At 37.4% G+C, this 19,745-nt stretch overlaps 1 protein-coding gene across 1 annotated transcript in view; it reads right to left on the reverse strand.

The window, feature by feature from the left end:
- Positions 1-19,745, reverse strand: part of ZNF521 (zinc finger protein 521) — a 237,542-nt gene that overhangs the window by 123,776 nt on the left and 94,021 nt on the right. The gene's annotated exons all lie outside the window — the stretch shown is intronic.

Genomic DNA, 19,745 nt, shown 5'->3' on the forward strand with positions numbered 1-19,745 from the left:
TTTAAGAATTAATAGCATAAAGAATATCACAAGTTGGTGACAAGGTTGTGGGGTGGGAAGGAAGAAGAAGATAGAGTGTGTAATAAGGTTCCACCTAGCTAGAGGGGGAAAAAGCTGTTTTCAAGGACTATAGCAATATACATTACCATTCTGAGAACCAATATATTAATTATAAGTGAGACTTATATTTAAGAGCAGTAGCACCTTTACTTGGCAGTATTTTGTTGGCAAGCAAATGAATATTATGTGTGAGTGAAAATTGTAAACCTAGAGCTTTCCACAAATGCTCAATAGTTCAGACATTTTACTAATTTAGTTTGGAAATTTTCCAAGTAATTCTGAATTTCTGTGAAAATAAGTCAGAACAGAGAGGGGAAAATGGGTGAAATGTAATGAAAGCAAAAATGATAAAAAAGGTTGCCCAGGTGATTCACTGAAAAACACGAGTGTGGACTTTCTGTTGTGTATTCTCATGGTAGTTAACGGAAGGACACTGTTGTCTCACAGATGTCGTTAATGTCCTGAGATTAAAGACTGCATAAAAATTTGTGCTTAGAGCTCAGTAACCAAGAGATATTAAACATTAGTCCTCAACTCAAGGAGTTACAATCTAAATGGGGAAAGAACGCACACAAATATGAAACTTATAAGATAAGTATTCTGCCTAAATAACATGGCAAATGCTTTCTTAGGCTTATTCATTTCCACTCCTCTGATTTCTCCTGACTTAGATTTGGAAGGCTCTTTCAAGGGACCTAGCTTATTTCCATTACACAGGCCACGGAGACCCTCTGGTAAGAGGTCTTCATCTAGATGATCTCACTTAATGGTACGTGTTCAGTTGCTGTTTGTTCTATGCCATAGCAACTCTATCTGAGTCATTCTCTTATAGTGTTGTCCATAAGGTAGGCAGCCAATACATTTCACTTATTGACCATCCAATCGATGATCTAATGAGGCATCCCTCACCCAGCACATTCATTCTTAAGGTGTTAACTAGGACTTGACCATTGCTGCCTGAAAACTTCTCTACCACTGACTGCACCAGAAATCAGTGATTCAGAAGAGGTTGAATACACAAACTAAATTAATGCTACGGTAAAGTTTAAAAAAAATCACCAGAAGCATGTACTAATTCTTTCTGCGTTAGGACAAGAATTTGCTTCTAGTTACCCCTGGTTTAATATTTTGTTAGTTCTTAGTTGGGAAGGATTTATAATTCATAGGTTCCAGTTAACTTCCAATATTGACTATTTGTAAACATTTACAGCATTCAGAAAGCTAAGAAACTGAGAATAGGGGAAGAAGAGTTTAAGTAATCAGTTTCTATAAACATAAATGAGAAGAGGAAGGGAAGAAGTCAAAATTTTTGTTTTCCACCAAATTATGGTCTATTTTCCCCATCAATTATTCCAACCATATACTGATTGTTTTCACCTTAGAAATCTGAAACCTCCCTCCTGTCTCATGATTGTCGGAAACGAGAAACTGGGGCTGGTAGATGTTGTGGACAGCAACTTGGAGAGATGAAGCAGGAGAAACATGACGTAGTATGTTTTACCACCATTAAGTTGCATGGTATGCCCACAGCGATCCAATGCTGGAGGTTGGTAATACGATTTACAGATCCTGCCATAAACCTGAAGACAGTTGTGTGAAGGGGGAAAAATATTTTAGAATCCATTAAGAAACATTTTCTTAAGTGTGTAACTTCCATCCTGAAGGCAAGTTGAGAATCTAGACAGGTTTGTTAACACTTAGGGAGTACAGTACCACTTACTAGATAGTGGCTGTAAATATCAAAAGGGTAACATAGAGAAGGGCTTTATCTAATGCTTAATCATAAAAGTTTCTTTTTGATTCCCTTAGAATTCATTATACGCTGTACCAGAATTATTTCAAAGAAATCGATTTATCTCCTCAAGGACTGTAAGCTCTTTAAGGGTAGGTAGAGGGCTCTGTCTTGTCTATCTCATGTCCGCCGCAGTATATAAACCATTCTTATTTCCATGACAAATTACTGTGTGAATGAGTGCTACTGGTTCACTGAACCATAAAAATCGTTGCTTCTTCCCACTTCTCTTCAGATGATGGCTCCTGTGGAGTCCTGGTTATTCTCTTGCGATTATATTTCCCTCATCTAGCCTTCCAGCTACTTTTCCGTCAAAGGGATATCTCGTGTTCTTATCTACAGAATGTCTCTCTCTTGTTTGGGTCATTCAGTTACCCTCTATGTAGCCACATTACCTTGTCCTTTATTACTCTTATTTCCATTGAAACATCTTACCTCATGCACCTTCTCTTGGAAGTTCTTTTATTTTTTTCTTTCTGCTTCTCCCTTTCTCCCTGTTTTCATTTTGCATTCTGCCTTCTCTCACCCATCCCTTCCCCTTGAATAGCTTTCCCACTGAGGCATGTCAGACCACCTTTCTCTTCTCCTTCAAATTGCTTCTAAAACCCCACCTGCTCCATAAAACTTGTTAGCAATTATGCCCACGCACCACTGTAGGTGTTTACTTTATTATTCTTGTTGTTTCTGCTCCTTGGCACTAAGTTTTTTAGGATAGAGGTGCGTTTCCTTGACTTTACCTATTCTAAATCCTGCTATGTAGTTATAATGTATATAAACGTAAAAGTGGCCAGCTTCTTTTAACCCCTTGTTTTAAGTGTTAAGAGAGAGAGAGAGAGGGAGAGAGAGAGGCAGAACACGAGCAGGGGAGGGGCAGAGAGAGAGGGAGACACAGAATCTGAAGCAGGCTCCAGGCTCCAAGTTGTCAGCACAGAACCCAATGCGGGGCTGAAACCCACAAACCAAGAGACCATGACCTGAACCAAAGTCAGACACTCAACCGACTGAGCCACTCAGGTGCCCCTTACTCCCTTGCTTTAATTGAATTTATTAGAATTTATAAAATTCTTCTTCATTCTTCATTCCAAAAAGCATCTTTTAAAATAAAAGGATACAATGTCCCCACATTCTTTATCTTTTCAATGGTACCAGTACAAGCTGATCCAGAGTATCATGACGTTGTAGAACTGAAAGGGACGTGTGAGGTCATCTGTCTCAATTTCCTCATCATAGACCATGAAAGTGAGGTCCAGAGAGATGATGTATCCTTGCCTGGAATGCACAGAAAATGACTAGCACAGCAAGCCTCCAACTCTGGACTGCGGTAAACACAGCCACTTCTATATGGTGGGGTAGCGCACTTCCAAAAAGAAACTGCTAACTATTGCCAAGTCGGCTCTCCATTGCGCTTCAAACCTATGGCTCTTCTTGGCACTGGACCGCAGGATCTCCTTTATTGCACCACCTCTCCGCTGCTAGTTCTTGCGACTAACTGTTGCTTTCTTTCTTTGTGGGTTCTCACTTCTCAGCGTATTCTTTCAGCATGGAACTTACTATGTTATATTCGAAACATCTCTTCACATTACATTGCAAGGCTTCCTGTCACTTAAGGAACAATGTCTTATTTCTCCTTTAGCTCCAGTACCCAGTGCACTGCCTGACAGGGGTTATTTGTGAACGACTGTATGAACTATACAGAAGTGAATTGATTGGGGCTTTTTATAAGTATGCCCAAGAGTAAGTGTTTTCAGAGAAATTTATTGGAGGGAACCAGATCGTTGCCACCAAACATACCTACATTCTGCATCATACAACCACATAAGACCTTCTAGTCCCCCTTCAGATCATCATGGAAAGATTAAACTGTAGATTTCAAAGAGCTCTGCATAATCCTTATTGATAATATATTTTATAAAGCCACAGATTGTCCATATAAAAAATGTCCAAGAATATAACTTGAGAAAATATGGGGGGCCCTTTCTCAACAGGACTTCTGCTCCTTGAGAACACTGCCCCACAGTAAAGATTTCTGGGGGGAGGGGAAGTGCAGGAAAGGGATTATAATATTAAATTCGACATTTTTTATTGACTCCACGCAAGGCAAGCACTGTCGTGTTTTTAGATGTTCCTTAACAGTCCAGGTGATAAATCAGTCATTAGTTTAAATTGATTTTTATTTATTTTTTTTAATGTTTTATTCATTTTCACGAAAGAGAGAGAGACAGCATGAGCAGGGGAAGGTCAGAGAGAGAGGGAGTCACAGACTGAAACAGGCTCCAGGCTCTGAGCTGGCAGTCAGCACAGAGCCCGAAACGGGGCTCGAACCCACGAACCATGAGATCATGACCTAAGCGAAAGTTGGACACTTAACCGACTAAGTCACCCAGGCGCCCCAATCAGTCATTAGTTTAAAAGATATTTTAGAATTTTATTATTGAATATCCTTACTAGACCTTAGAGAATAATCCTGTTTCTAATCCTGCCAACCATCTTAATATGTATACAATTCGCCATTTGAGGGTATATTTGCTTTTTGAAGGTTTAATTCTTTGGCAAGAGAAACACGAAGCAATGCTTACCTGTTCGTCACTGTGTGCCCAGTGCCTACGCACAATGCCTGCTACAGGTCTGAAACTCAATTCCTGTTGAATGAATGAATGCAATAGACACTAATTGATCCAAATAGTGTAGCGTGTCTGTTATGGAATGCTTGTTTTCAAATTATTTAAATTTGGTGTAACAAAATGGTATCAATCCTGACTCAGTTATGGGGCTGAAAGCATCTGTCTTCCACCAAAATGATGTCAATTTTCCAACCATCAATTTTCCAGTTTTCAGCTATATCATTTAGTCTCTTAGTGCTGCCTCCCACACCCCTTCCACATACCCTTCCTCCCTGCTTTCTGTTCCACCCTTTACATTTTTTTTTAAAAGAATAATCTTTGTTAAATAGGTGGTCCTTATTCATAATTAAATTCTGTATTTCTGGACATCTAGGTATCAAGAAATTTTATTACAATTCGCTTTTGCTTCCTTCCTGGAAGCCAAACTTATAACTAAAAAGTACCAAAGATAATCATTAGACGTATCTCAAAATGAAAATGTTAACATCAGACTTTGTCAAGTTACGTTTATCAATGACACTTTGATTTCTAAATCATGGTGAATCTGTGCTTTGAAACCTCTCTCAATTGCTTACTTATTAGTAGTTTTCAAGTATAGCGTTCTGTTCTAAAAATAAAGGATGATGCATCTAAATTACAAATCCTGTCCAAAAAAAAAGCCCCCACAAAATTTTCACCACTTTTCTTTCTGCAGAGTGTAAATATGTTTGATCCCTAGAGAACATTGCCAGTAGGTTTTAGGCAAACAAATAATAGCTTTTTAAAATTAACTGCTTCTCAAACTATCCACTTGGTTCTGGAGCTTAGGGGGAAAACATTTTATTTTGGGATTCACAGTATGCCTTTCATGCATAATTTTTAGTTTTCTTATCTATTATTTCCCCAATACTTTTTTTATTCCCGTTCCCCATGATGTTTCAAACCAATAATACTATTGAACACTTTCTGTTTCTTATCTATAATTACTTCTTCTGCCTAGACACTCACCTATTTTACATGTTTGGTCTACCTTTTACATTTATTGTCAGGAGACACGATCTCTGACCTCAAAGAAAATAAAGTGATATTTTTACCTTTGTGGTCTTTGCACTCTGTTTGTTCTTTGGATTTCATTGTTTCTAAGTTTGTTTTAATATTTTATTATGCTTTTCTATTTCATCAACTTTGTGGAAGTGTGACGACTTATTTTGATGCATTTTGACTCAATAGTCCATATAGTCCTAGCATTAGATTAAATTAATTCTAGATTACATTAATAAATTGAAAACATTTCATATTTTAATTATATGAATGTATGCACACATCTGTAGGGATATGCGTAGACTTACACACAGATATTATATAAATGATGTACAGTATACAACATTTGCTAAGAACTTTCGTATACACACATACCATTTGCTCTTCCCAAGAGCCCTATGCAGTAGGCAAAGTATGGAGTGTGCCCATGTTAGCACTGAAAGAACTGAAGCTGAGGAAGGATTAGGGAAGATAACACAATGGTTCTGTCAACTGTTATTTGTACTCAGTTTTTTTCTAAGCCCAATATTTTCTTGTACTATGTTACATGGCATATGTTTAAACTCCCTCTACCTACAGCAGCAGGCTCTGAAGAACAGAAAAGGTTCAGGCTCAGTTGAAGACTGGCTTGTATAATATAATGTTTAATTCAACAAAATAAATCATTTGCCTTGATATGAGGGTTTGCTTTTTTACAGGATTTCACGTGCCATTCAATCTCTTTATGATATGAATTGCACAGAATATTGCATACTTATGAGGAGTCCAATGTCCTATTCACGTGTGATTTGAAGAAACTGCATCACTATACAGTTCTTCAGAGAAATGTCCCCTTCTTTGTTTCTTTTTTCCATTTGTTTTAATCACCAGGTTTCAATTATTTACAAGTGTTTACTAAGGACCTCCCGTGTGTAAGGGACTCTCCTGAGAAACATGGCGGATACAAAGCCAAGCCCCGCCTCCACCCACCCCTGCCATGCTGGCCACTTGCTATTCTGTAAGCCAACCAGGCACGCTGCTTGCTGCCACAGGACTTTTGCTTTGCAAGTTCTTCCCGTTTGTTTGCTCTTCACACAGATACCGGCAAAGCTAACTCCTGCCTGGTTATTTGCTACCTCTCCCGAAGTATTTAAGCAGTTCATTAGTACTCCTCTTATGGCACGGATTCCATTCTAATTTATATTATATTTATTGTTCTATATTAATCTTTCCTTAGTAAACTATACACCCTCTGGGGGCTCTGCTGGGGAGAAAGACGTGTATTCAAAAACCCACACTTGCGTAATGCTCATCCTCTTTACAAACCTGATAGCCTAATGCCTTGTACATAGCAGGAAATTAATAAATCTGTTATCTTAAATTGAAGCACCAAATGAGGAATAAAATGTTAATGCCATAGGCTAATGTTCTCCAAAGTATGAGATATGTACTACCTTAATTGTAAAGTACAAATACTGTTCTTTCTGATTATGAAAAGGAAAAAAATCTCACTGAGATGCTAGTATGTCTTTAATACCTCTACAACACTCGATAAATTTTCTGGTATAACTGAAAGAACAGGTTTCAGGCTCTCAGCTTTTTGCAGATAGGAATATATAGCTAGAGTTCTTCAAACATTATTTTGCACTAATTGTATTAGTTTTATATTATCTTTTATTTATAATAAGTAATACTGATTATATACTTGTGGTTCTGATTATTTTTGCTCTTTACGTTAAATATTCAATGTTACAAAGAGAACTTATATGTAATACATAACGTGTAACTATTAAATCAACACCTGTGTGTCCCACTTAGCTTCCTGCGTATTCTTTTTAGACAACCCATTACTCTCAGTCGAATTTGCATTTCTTATTACAAATCAGGATATTTTCACATATTTACTGACCCTTCGTGTTTCCTGTTTGTGAAATGCCATTTCATGTTAATTTCCCATATTCTAACTTGTAGGTTTGTGTTTTCTTATTGATTTACGGCCGTTTTCCACATATTTAGTAAACTAGTCATTTTCCCAGCGATATGTGTTATTAATGTTTTATCACCTTATACCTTCCATTTTTGCTCACATTATAGTAACTTTTAATACACAAGTTATTATGTTTAAGGTAGATGAACATATCAATTGTTTTGTGATTTATGCTGTCTGGGTATTATTTGAGAAATCATTTCCAACCTAGGGTCATAAAAATATTCTTTATATTTTCTTCTAAAAGATTTATGGTTTTGTCTCTCACACATTTTTACATAAATGAGTATTCTATTTTATTTTTAATTTTCTATATGGATAATGAATTGAATACTCCATTCTTTCACTTACATCCAAAGATAGCTATATTCTACACTGAGTTTTTCTATGCCTACTATCTCTTGGAGTACCTCTGTTTTGTTCAGTGGAATAATCCCACATTATTTTAATTGCTGCATATTCATTATTAATTGCCTGCATAGTAGGACAATCATCCCCTGCTTGTTGTTTTCCTTCAAGACAATCTTTGCTATTCTTCACCTTTCATTATTACATATACATTCTTGAATCTTCTTGTCCAGTTCCAAAAAAGTAAAAGCTTAAAAAAGTACATTTTAAAGTGTTGAAGTTTTCACTGGAATAGTGGAAAATATGTGGAAAACTATGAATTTATGGATCAAAATAGAGTATTTGACAACTTTACAGTATTGAGTCTTCTTTCCCATAAATAAGTTAAACGTAATCATTATATAGATCTTGAAAAGTATCTTCCAATAATGTACCATTTTTCTCCATAAATGCCTTGAACAGCTTAGATTTTATTTCTAAGTAACTTAAGTTTTGTGTTTTTTATAAATAGGATTATTTTACAACTTATATTTTTCACTTTTTTGCTGGTGAATAAAAATCTAATTGACTTCTATGAGTTGATTTGGTACCCAACAAATTTGCTAAAGTTTTACTTATTATAATAATTTGCTTTAGATTCTTTGGTTATTTTTTTATATACAAATATAAGGTCTCCAAATGACAGTTTGATTTGTTTCTTTTCAATTTTAGTGCTTCCTATTATTATATACTTAACTGCATTTTTATTTTATTGTACATTGTTGGTTAGGTCAATCAACAGAACTTATTAGTGATTTTATTATAAACTAATAATTGCATTCAAACTTCTCCACTTATTATGCTTGCTAAAAACAATATTTTAAATATTCTTCATTAGGGTAAGGAAACCCATGCCTATTCCAAATGTTTTCATTGAAGCATGAAAATTTGTTGAATTTACATTTTTCGGTAACTCGAGATAAACATATAATTTGTCTCCTTTATACTGTTAATATGGTAATTCCATCAATCAATTAATTTCTTGAGATTGAACCCACCTTGAACTATTGTGATAAAACCATTTTTAATCACAGCATAAAATCTTTAAAATTGTGGATTTAGTGTGTTAATATTTTCTTTAAAATTCTTAAAAGTAAAATCATGAGTATAATTATCTAAATTTTTCTTTGTCTGGTTTTCATATGGAGATTAAACAAACGGGAGTGTCCCTTCTTTTTGTATTTTCTGGCACAGCTTTGGAATTATGTGTATGTTCTGGTATTTTCCTTGTGGGAAGGTTTTCAAGCCTTTATCAAACTCTTTAATGTTTATGGAATCATTCTACTTTCTTTTTCATCTTGAGCCAGCTTTGGTAGCATACTATGCTAAAACCATTTCCATAAAATCAAACCTATTAAGTTACTTGTATAAAACTATTCATAATAGTCTCTTATTTTTTTATCTTGTGCATTTTTATTTTTTAATAAAATTTAAAATTTTAACATATTTAATATGTATATTAACATATATATTAATCTGCTGTAATCTTAAGTGTATTGCTTGATGAAATTTTACATATGTATATAGCCTTGTAACAACCACATAGATCAAGATGTAGAACATTTCTAGCACCCAAAAAATTCCCTCTTGCCCCTTCCGAGTTCACACCATTGCAGAGGTAACTATTTTGACTTTAATCCTCACACAGATTTAATTTTGCCTATTCTCACACTTCAGGTGAGTGGAGGCATGTAGTGGTATGTGTCTGGTTTCTCTTTGTGAACTCTATATGAGTCATCGAAGTTGTTATATAGCAATAGTTCATTCCTCTTCATCATTGTGTACTGTTCCATTGTGTAAATGGAATGATTTCATACCATTATACAGATGAATTTATTCATTTTATTTTGACAGACATTTTGATTGACTGTAGCTTGAAGCTTATATGCAAAATCTGTTATAAATATTCTTGTTTATAACCTGTGGTAAACATTAGCACTCCTAACCCTAAGATAATAGACCTAGGAAGAGAATTTATGTATAACAGAGTGGGCTAGTATTCAACTCCAGTATATACTGCCTGGCAATTTTTTTTATAACACTTGTACAAAATTATACTGCCGCTAGTAAAATGAGAGAGTTCCAACTGCTCTCCATTCTTGCAAAATAAGAATTTTTGCGTTCATTTTTATTTCAGATATTGTGGTATGTGTAGTAAAAAAATTTTTAAATTTTTAATGTTTTATGTTATTTTTTAAGAGACAGAGAGGGACAGAATGCAGGTAGGGGAGAGGCAGAGAGAGAGAGGGAGGGAGACACAGAATCCAAAGCTGAGCTGTCATCACAGAGCCTGATGCGGGGCTTGAACCCATGTACACGAGATCATGACCTGAGCTGAAGTGGGGCATTTAACTGACTGAGCCACCCAGGAGGCCCCTTTCCTATTATTTTTTAAATTTCTGCATGTATGATATTATGGCTCCCCTTCATTATTATTATTTAATGTTATTTTTTAACTTGATTAATGTCACCAGAAGTTCATAAATTTTGTTAGTCTTTTCATAGAACTAGCTTTTTAGTTCATTGTTAGTATTCTATTACATTTCTTTTGGTCTTTGCTTTATAATTTTCCTCTCTTCTACTTTCTCATGAGCTTGTTTTGTTGTTCTGGTTCGAATGTCTTAAGTTGGATGTTTAGCTTATTGATATCATGCCTTTAAATTTTCTAATATGTATACTTATGTTCTAACAGTTTTTCCTCTAACAATTTTTGCTTTGTTTCCATCCCCCAAGTTCTGCAGTACAGTTATCTTTCCGTTTTAAGTATTTATAATTTCTCTTTTTATGCCCCCTTTGTTCCATGTGTGGTTTTAATTTTAAAATTTAGGGAGGTTTTTAAAAAGATACCTTTTTCATGAATAATATATTTGTATTGTGGCCAGAGAATGTGATTTTGTGTGAACCTAAGCTTTTAAAGTTTATACTAACTTTTAATGTTTTTAAAAAATTTTAAACATTTATTTCGTTTTGAGAGACAGAGCAGGACAGAATGCAAGCAAGAGAGGGGCAGAGAGAGAGGGAGACACAGAATCTAAAGCAGGCTCCAGGCTCTGAGCTGTCAGCACAGAGCCCAACACGGGGCTCGAACTCACAAACTGCTATATCATTACCTTAACAGAAGCTGGACGCTTAACCAACTGAGCCACCCAGGTGCCCTTATACTATTTTATTTTTAAATTTTTTATGTCTTTATTTTATTTTGAGAGACAGAGACAGAGAGTGAGCAGGGAAGGAGCAGAGAGAGAGGGAGACACAGAATCTAAAGCAGGCTCCAGGCTCTGAGCTGTCAGCACAGAGCCCAACACGGGGCTCGAACCCACAGACTGTGGGATCATGACCTGAGCCAAAGTTGGACACGCAACCAACTGAGCCACCCACACGCCCCTATATTATTTTTTATAAAGGACTTTCTTTATGGTAGGCAAAGAGTGAAGGTGACCAGTCAGCATGCAGGTGTGGGACAGAGGGTGCATGAGATGTAAACAGCAGGGGTGCCTGACCCCAAAGGTTTGAAGAATAGAAAAGATATAGAGATACAAACAAAGTTTCAGATAGAATGACTAGGAGAAAGATGGGACATTGTGGAACACTGCTGAAAATGGGGGGAAAAGAAATTGTGATTCAATTTGGTTAAAGGGCTAGAAGAATGTAAAACTTATAATGTCAAACGGGTAGCTGAAAATCCAAGACTGGGCCTTAGAATGAGGCCGACATTTGAAATTTGCTATTTTAGTCATCTGTATGGTGTAATGAGTAAAAGGAAATGGGTGTGAGAGGAAGAGAAGGGCAGATTAGCCAAATTATGGAAACAGCCTAAATGTCCATCAACTGATGAACGGATAAAGAAGATGTGNTACTCTTAAATACAGAGAACAAACTGAGGACTGATGGAGGGGAGGGGTGGGAGAGAGGGAAAAATGGGTGATGGGCATTGAGGAGGGCACTTGTTGGGATAAACACTAGGTGTTGTATGTAAGCAATAAACCATGAGAATCTACCCCAAAAACCAAGAGCACACTTTACACACTATAAGTTAGCCCATTTGACAATTTTGGTTTTCTTTCACTATTCAAAATCATCTTACATATTTACTAATTTCTACCTCAACACCACTTAAGCCAAAACGTAAAATGCTCCTCCTACACAGAATTCTGCCACCACATAGGGTGATTCCACACTCTTTTGGCCTAGTACTCAAGGAACAAATATTATGTGCAATTCAAGATTTATGGCTGTATACAAAAACATTTTGACTTCTGAATTCCATATTTGGAACCATATAGAACACATCAGCATGAAAATCCGTAACTGGAAAGAAGTACAGAAAATGGAGGGATGGTAGTGGCAGCAAGTTCAATGTATGGGGCAATGGTCAATGCGAGGTAAGCATAGGACTAGGGATAAAGAGTAGACATGAGACAGCTGCTTCCACACCTTGATATTTATGCCAGGGGACTTAACGCCCTGTACTACTACACCATAGATGCCAAACAAATATTGAACACAATAATAAATCTGAAAGCAGACTGAACTTGGCAAAGCGACTCATTCTATTTCAAGAACATCTTGAATCTTACAAATTTATTTGGCCATGTAAATTTTCTACTTAATTTAAAAATATTATTGGAGCACCTGGGTGGCTCAGTTGGTTAAGTATCCAACTTTGGCTCAGGTCATGATCTCAAGGTTTCTGAGTTTGAGCCCCGGGCGGGCTCTCTGCTGACAGCTCAGAGCCTGGAGCCTGCTTCAGATTCTGTGTCTCTCAGCGTCCCCCACTCATGCGCAATCTCTCTCTTGAAAATAAATGGACATTAAAAGATGTTTTTAAAAAGTAAAAATGTGTATCAGTTTAACCTTAAATATATATATGCATATATATATATTTAAAGATTGTTTTATATATATATATAAATTTATGTAATAATACATATATTATTTACAAAGGGGGCACCTGGGTGGCTCAGTCAGTTGAGCACCTGACTCTTGATTTCAGCACAGGTTGTGATCCCAGGGTCATGGGATCAAGCCCCATACTGGGCTCTGCACTGAGCATAGAGCCTACTTAAGATTCTCTGTCTCTCCCTCTGCCCCCTCCCCTGCTCGTTCTTTCTTAAGAAAATATAAAAATATAGATATGTAAATATGTATGTATGTATATATCTATATCTATATCTATAATTTATCTAGAAGACACTTAATTTTTGTTCTTTTAACTTAGCAAAATTTAGTATCCGCAATTTAAAGTTAAAATCTTAAATCCCTCCTCTTGCGGAAATTTCTACTACATAAAACAAAATAAAACAGACTGTGGAATGTGAGTGGGTTCCGAATTACCACCAGGTACATTGCCATTTTCAGTACACGAACCATGAAGAAAGAATCCTGACTTCAAGGTACTTAAAACAGACTTTCATATTAAAGATGATTTTTGAATTGTTAGAAACCTCAAGTCTTTTAGCTTATTTTAAATTTTAAATATTAAGGCATGCAAGCTTGACTTTAAAGCACGTAAGCACAACTGGGTAAACTTATCTATACTTCTATGTATGAGTTACCAGATACACATGCATATACATCTTTAGATGGAGTAGATACTGTTTTTGTTACTTTGAAGTGCTTATACTATGTTCATTTATTCAACTGATATTTACTGAGACCTTATGACAAGCAGGTTGGGTATTCAGAGGTGAGAAAAAGGAAGAAGGAAATAAACAAATAATAATTTGAAAGGAAAATCCTAAGGAGGGGACTCACTTTGATAAGATTCTGGGGGGAGGCCCATCTGACAGATGAGAAAGATGCAGAGAAGCTGATCCAGAAGAGCAGTCCAGGTGAACAGGCGGCTCAGTGGGAAGCCTCGGAAGCAGACCCCTCCTCAGGAGGCCAGGAGGCCAGGCACAGTGTGTGAGCAGCAGGAACCCCGGCCAGCCACGGTCAGACTGTGTGTGGCCTCCTAAACTAGTGAGAGGTGGGGCTTGTAACTGAGCGAAGTGGGAAGTCTGAAGAATTTTAAGAGACTCCATAATTTACATGTCTGCAAGATTCTATCCAATGCAGCAGGAAAGATGGATTGGAAACACACAGAAGATGGAGAGGACTCCGTTAGGAACCCTTGCCTGCAGTATCCAGGCGAGGACTGCAGCCCAGACAATGACGATGGCTTTGGACATAGAAAGACCTGGATGGGATACTCATTAAAGGCACAATCAACAGTACTCATTAACAGATTAGATGTGGGGAATGAGGAAAGAATCAGGAACAACTCCCAGGTTTCTTGCCTGAATAAGTGGGTGTAGGGTGGCTCCCTTTACGAAGATGATGGAAGTCTGAAAAAAGAAATCGGTTTCAGGAGAGAAAATCGAGAGTTTAGGCTGTGTCCATTACACTTCAAATGTCTAGAAGAGATACAAATGAAAGAAACCAAGCTGTCAGTAGCACACAGTAATCTGGAACTAAGAGGAGGTGTAAGTTATGAACGTACATTTGGGAATTCTTAGCAGAGATAGTTACAGCCACGTGAATAGATGAGATGTCTGTTGAGAGAGCAGACAGAGAAGAAAAAGAGGGCCAAGGCTGGGTCTCAAAGAATCCCTACACTTTTAGAACAGGCACCAGAGAAAAAACGTCCAAAGGCCAAAGCAGGAAGAAAACTAGGAGAGGAAATGCTGTGAAGTCACAGGTGCATGTCAAGGAAGGAGCTGTCTACCGGGCCTCATGCCATAGGGATGAAAACGGAAAGGCTTTCTTTGGAATCTGGAGACCACTGACCAAGTTGGTAGAACCACCCACAACTCCTCTGGGAAAGCAGGCCTTGACTGGAGTAGCACAGTGAACAGCAGATGGGGCCATGTTCACGATGTCTATGATGGACCTTCAATGATGGTGGAATGTTTTGAGTCCGAATGGGGTAAAAAAGCGTGGCTAGTGATCCTAAAGTTAACATGCTCAGAAGAAGAGCGCACATTTATCCAACACCTTCTAGGTTTCCATCATTGTACCAAGTGACTCCTGTATGAAAAAAGCGAGGTGGCCAGCTGCCCACCATGCCGTCACGTATGGGAAAAGGCTCTGGGCAAGCCACCAGCCAGACACAGCTCCACAGCAGCCATCCACAGAGGCATCTGCCTACTGTGCGCCTGGCACTGTAATGGGTATTAGAAACAGGAGGAGACTGAGTAAATTCTTGCCCTGAGGAATTCATAGGAAGGGAAACCTAAAGAGGTAACTATAAAGCAAAGTGACAACTTTTATTTATTTATGATGTATTGTATACACAGAGTATGCAAGGAGAGAAGGGATGTTCAGGGTGGGAAGTCGGGGTCATAGGAGGCCCTCTAGAAGAGGTGACGACGCCCAAATAGAGGGTATGGTGGACAGCCTTATGGAAGGTGGAGGGCAGTCAGGAGGAGGGAGAGCATTTGGGCGGAAGGACAGGGTAGGCTTAGTGAGATACAGACACACTGTGTCACCTATGGGTTAATTAAAGTATTTTCAACTGTGAAGTAAGGTGTAAGTAGGAAAGGTGTAAGTAAGGTGAAGTAGGAAAAGGAAGGGAAAATTTAGCTGGGGCCAGAACCTGAAGAGTCATTATATTTCATCAGAAAAGGATATTATACCATCCTATAAGGATAAAGGTACAGAGCACTCAAAATGTTTCAAACAGGGAGGGACATGCTATTCAGATTTGTGTTTCAGATAGATTGTTCTGGCAGCTTTGTGGAGACAGATTTGAAAATGCTAAGACCAAAGTCCAAGGGAACAATTAGGAGGCTGCTTCAGTAGTTTAATGAAAGATGACCAGAGATTGAATTATAAATGTGGTAAGGGGATGGAGAGGAGGGGATTGATTTAAGAAATATATATGAGCTGAAATAGAGATCACTTGATGACCAACTGGATGTGGAGAAAAGGGAGACAAGAAAATCAATGGCTCCACAAGTGAAACGGAAAATATAAGAAAAGAAGCAGGTTCAGAGAAAAGGATGATGAGTTCTGTTTTGGTCCCATGGAGTTTAAAGAGCATGGAAACATGTGAGTGAACATATCCAGAAGGCAGCTGTGTGTAGGAGTTTGAAAATCATTAGAAAGTGGTAAGTCATAGATAATCATTTTTAAAATCAGTTTCATTGAGAGATAATTCACATACAAAAATTCACTAATTTTACATCTGATGAGTATTAATAACTGCATACACTCCTGTAACCACCATCAGAGTCAAGAGAGAATATTTCCGTCAGCCCCTGGAAGTTCCCTCGTGCACTTTGGAGACATCATTTGGAGTCATCCGTAAAATGCGGTAGCTTGATCCATGCGAAGGGATGAAGCCACATAGAGTGGGGATGCAAAGAGTGACAGCAGCACTGGGGCCCTAACTTACAGAAGCACACAGAGTACGAAGAAGGCTACAGATCATTCTGTGAAGGGAACCAGGAGGGAGAAGAGAGGTTAAAGAGGAAGTGGCCAGTAGTGACAAGTAGAAGAGTACACAAACCAGGGTAAGTTCTCTTTAAAAAAAAAAAAAAAAAAAAAAAGCATCGCATTGGTCAATTGGATCAATACAGACCTTAAAGAGGTCAGCTGCAGTGCAGTGATGGAAGCCTATGATCCCTTGCAGTGGGCGGAGGAAGTGAATGACAAGAGAAAATAAGACAGAAATACAGAGAGGATTTTATGAAAAGAACGTGGATGAGACTGCAGCTAGAGGAAAGTCCAGTGGATTTATGAAGAGAGAATCCTGAACCTGGAGTTAGAGAGAGCCAGATTCTCAGAGCCCTTTGTTTACCATTCACTAGCAGTGTCATCTTAGATCTCAATTTATCTGGGCCTGCTTTGCTGTCTGTAAAAGAAGGCAGCTTAATCAGATAATCTCCATGGTCCCTCTGGTTCTGATTCTGTAGCACCGTGCGAGTACCCAGCAACACACACACAACTGGGGACCCCCGCAAGAGCAATTACAATGGACTGGTAGGGGTGGTGTGAGTTGAGATGTGAGTAAATAACCTCATGAAGACATGTGGCTCCAGAGGTCCTGGAGAAATGGAAGCAGGAGGAAGCATCTTCTAATGTCATCATGAGAAAACATTTTGGGGTCCAGATGGGGCAGAACCTGACCAGACTGGATCAGTGTCCATGAACTCCAGGAGAAGCACTAACATTTATTCAACACACAGTAAATGTCAGTAACTCCATGAGGTGTTTCATGTATGGAAACATCTAGATGGCCAGCATTCTTCTTGTGTCAGGTTATCTCTATGATATATGGAATCATTGTAGGTATCGTTGTAGGTTATGTATAAATGTATATCATACTCAATGTTTAAGAGCAAAAGGGAAATGAATAGGTTTCCCCAAATATTTTATTCAAAACAAAGATTCTATAGCAAAATTAGATTGATAATTATAGGATTTTGGCACAAACAAAACATTGGTCACAAATTCAGAAAGCGTTATTATGCAGAAGAAATGGAGTTCGCATTCACATCTTTTGTCTTCAAGTCCAAATCTCTCCATTATGTGACAGCTACCTAGTATTATTCTTCCTGTAAGTGTCACGTGCCTTGTCTTTCATCCATTTCTTGGATCGCATGCATTTACACAGTACTTATCCTTCCCTAGATTATATCTAAAGCCCTTTTAAATAGGTAATCTAGTCCCAACCAAAGAAACATTCTTTTCAGTCTTTGAAATATTCATTCCAGTATCTACCAATACCCTTATGTGATCACAAATCATAGTCCAGGAAAAATTCTAATCTTGCTCTGACAGTATCTGTGTATCCAGGTTTTATTATCTCCCATGGTCTTCTTTTCTCTTGTGAAGTCTCAATCCTCAGCAAGAAGAAGAGATGAAAATACCACCTACATCACTAAGTCCTTCATTCCTACCTAGGGCATCTAAGTCAATACACATGCATGTCATACAACTTTTTGTGATAAAATATATTCCCACGTGGCATACCTGTGCTTTGGCAAAGACTTATGTAATAACTTCTCTTTTACCCACATGGTAAAAAATTTACACAACACTCATGAGAAGTCACAGGAGCTTATCTTGACTAACAAAGACTGTGAACAAATTAATTTTTATGATAGGTCCTTTTCTTGCTAATGCATTATATGGGGGCTTCTTTTTGTAAAATTTCACAGATGACTAGATAATTTTCTATGTCAAGTCCAAATAATATGGCTTACTATACATTATTAACTATAGGAATTATCAGAAAGGGAGGAGCACATGACATTTTATGACTTCAATAGTATAATGAAGAAAAAATAACAATGGATGAAAATGTCAAACATATTAGTGAACTTTTGAAGCACTAAGGAAATATGTATCAATGAATCCTTATAGCTGGTCAGTTGAGGACATTGCTATAAGGTCTTCTAAACTCGGCTTAATAAGGAAGTACCCTTCTAAAAGAGTCACTTTTAACTCGAGGTATCTAAGTGCTTAAAAAACACTATGGTAAGAATTACAAGTAAAAAGTACTTTTAAAATATTTTATACATTATTCTATGTAAGTGCAGGATGTATATAAATTTTATCATTAAGATTTTAGGTATAATTAAAAACTTGACCATCTCTTAATGATAAATTCTCTAAACAAATAACTCTAACCAAATTAATGTGTAAAGACTATTCATACTTCCTCCTTCATTAAAAAAAATTAACCTCAAATGGTATTATGATATATAGCAACTTAGGAATATCAAAACATACGCCAGGAACAGATCGGAAGGAATAGGCATATACCTTTCCACAATCACTAGAAATGGGAGCTTCATTTTGCTTGATTTTTAGTGAACACACCACCACAATCACACACACACACACACACACACACACACACACACACACCACACACACAAATACAGTCATTTTAAATCAAGTTTATGCACCACTGAAATCAAACATGAAAATACAAACTCCCCTATATATGAGCAAAGCAAAATAAAAAAGGGGGAGAGGAATGATTTTCTACATAAACAGATTTCTAAAATTCTCATTCATAAGCATTTTAAAAATCAGACCTTTTAGGGACAAGTGGATACATCTGAATATGGACTTCTTACAGATGATATTATAGACCCACTTGATTTCCTTAGCTGATTTAGTTCATTGCCTTAACTAATAATGTTATGGCTAAATAGGAAAGTGTCCTTATTCTTAGGAAAAATAATGACGTCTGAAACTGACTTTCATGTGGTTCAGGTTAATAAAAAGTTTGCAGAGAGAGAGAGAGAGAAATGTGACAAAATGTTCATATCCGGTACATCTGTGATACACACACACACACAAACCACGTTCACTGTTATTCCTTTAGCTTTTCTGTAGGCTTAGACATCGTACGCAATAAAAAGTTGGAAAAAAATAATTCATTTCATATAACTACCAAGAGAAACTACTTAATCCCACACGGGAGCCAGGAGCCATTATCAAAACTGTGTTCTTCCAGCCGTCCTCATCAGTTTGAAAGGACTTCATTTATTTAAATGAGAGAGAGGTGCAGATTTCCTTGGAAGGAGAGAAAGGGAAGCAGCTTCAGAGTTTGGGAGCTTGCCTGTCACGCAGATGCCACATTTCAGGAGGATGGGCTCTGCGTCAGTCTTCCTGGCTCTCCCCTACCAGCTGACTGNTGAAGGGAGATGGATCTCCCTGGGGTTTTCATTTGGATGGATCTCCAGATAGGGGCAGGTAGGGAAGTGGAAAAGAACTCTTGGAAACCAGGTGATAAAGCATAAAGAAATTATAATAAAATGAGCCATCCTCCGCTCAGCTTCAAGGACTGATGACTTCTAAAACTATTTCGTTGCAAATGAACTTATTTTTCATACTCGTTATGGCAAAGTAGGCATGAAACCACTCAGTTCAGCTAAGGGGGAAAAATAATCCAGTCTAA

Source organism: Crocuta crocuta, unplaced genomic scaffold (assembly GCF_008692635.1).
Source record: "Crocuta crocuta isolate KB4526 unplaced genomic scaffold, BGI_CrCroc_1.0 scaffold26, whole genome shotgun sequence".
Classification (NCBI taxonomy): Eukaryota; Metazoa; Chordata; class Mammalia; order Carnivora; family Hyaenidae; genus Crocuta; species Crocuta crocuta.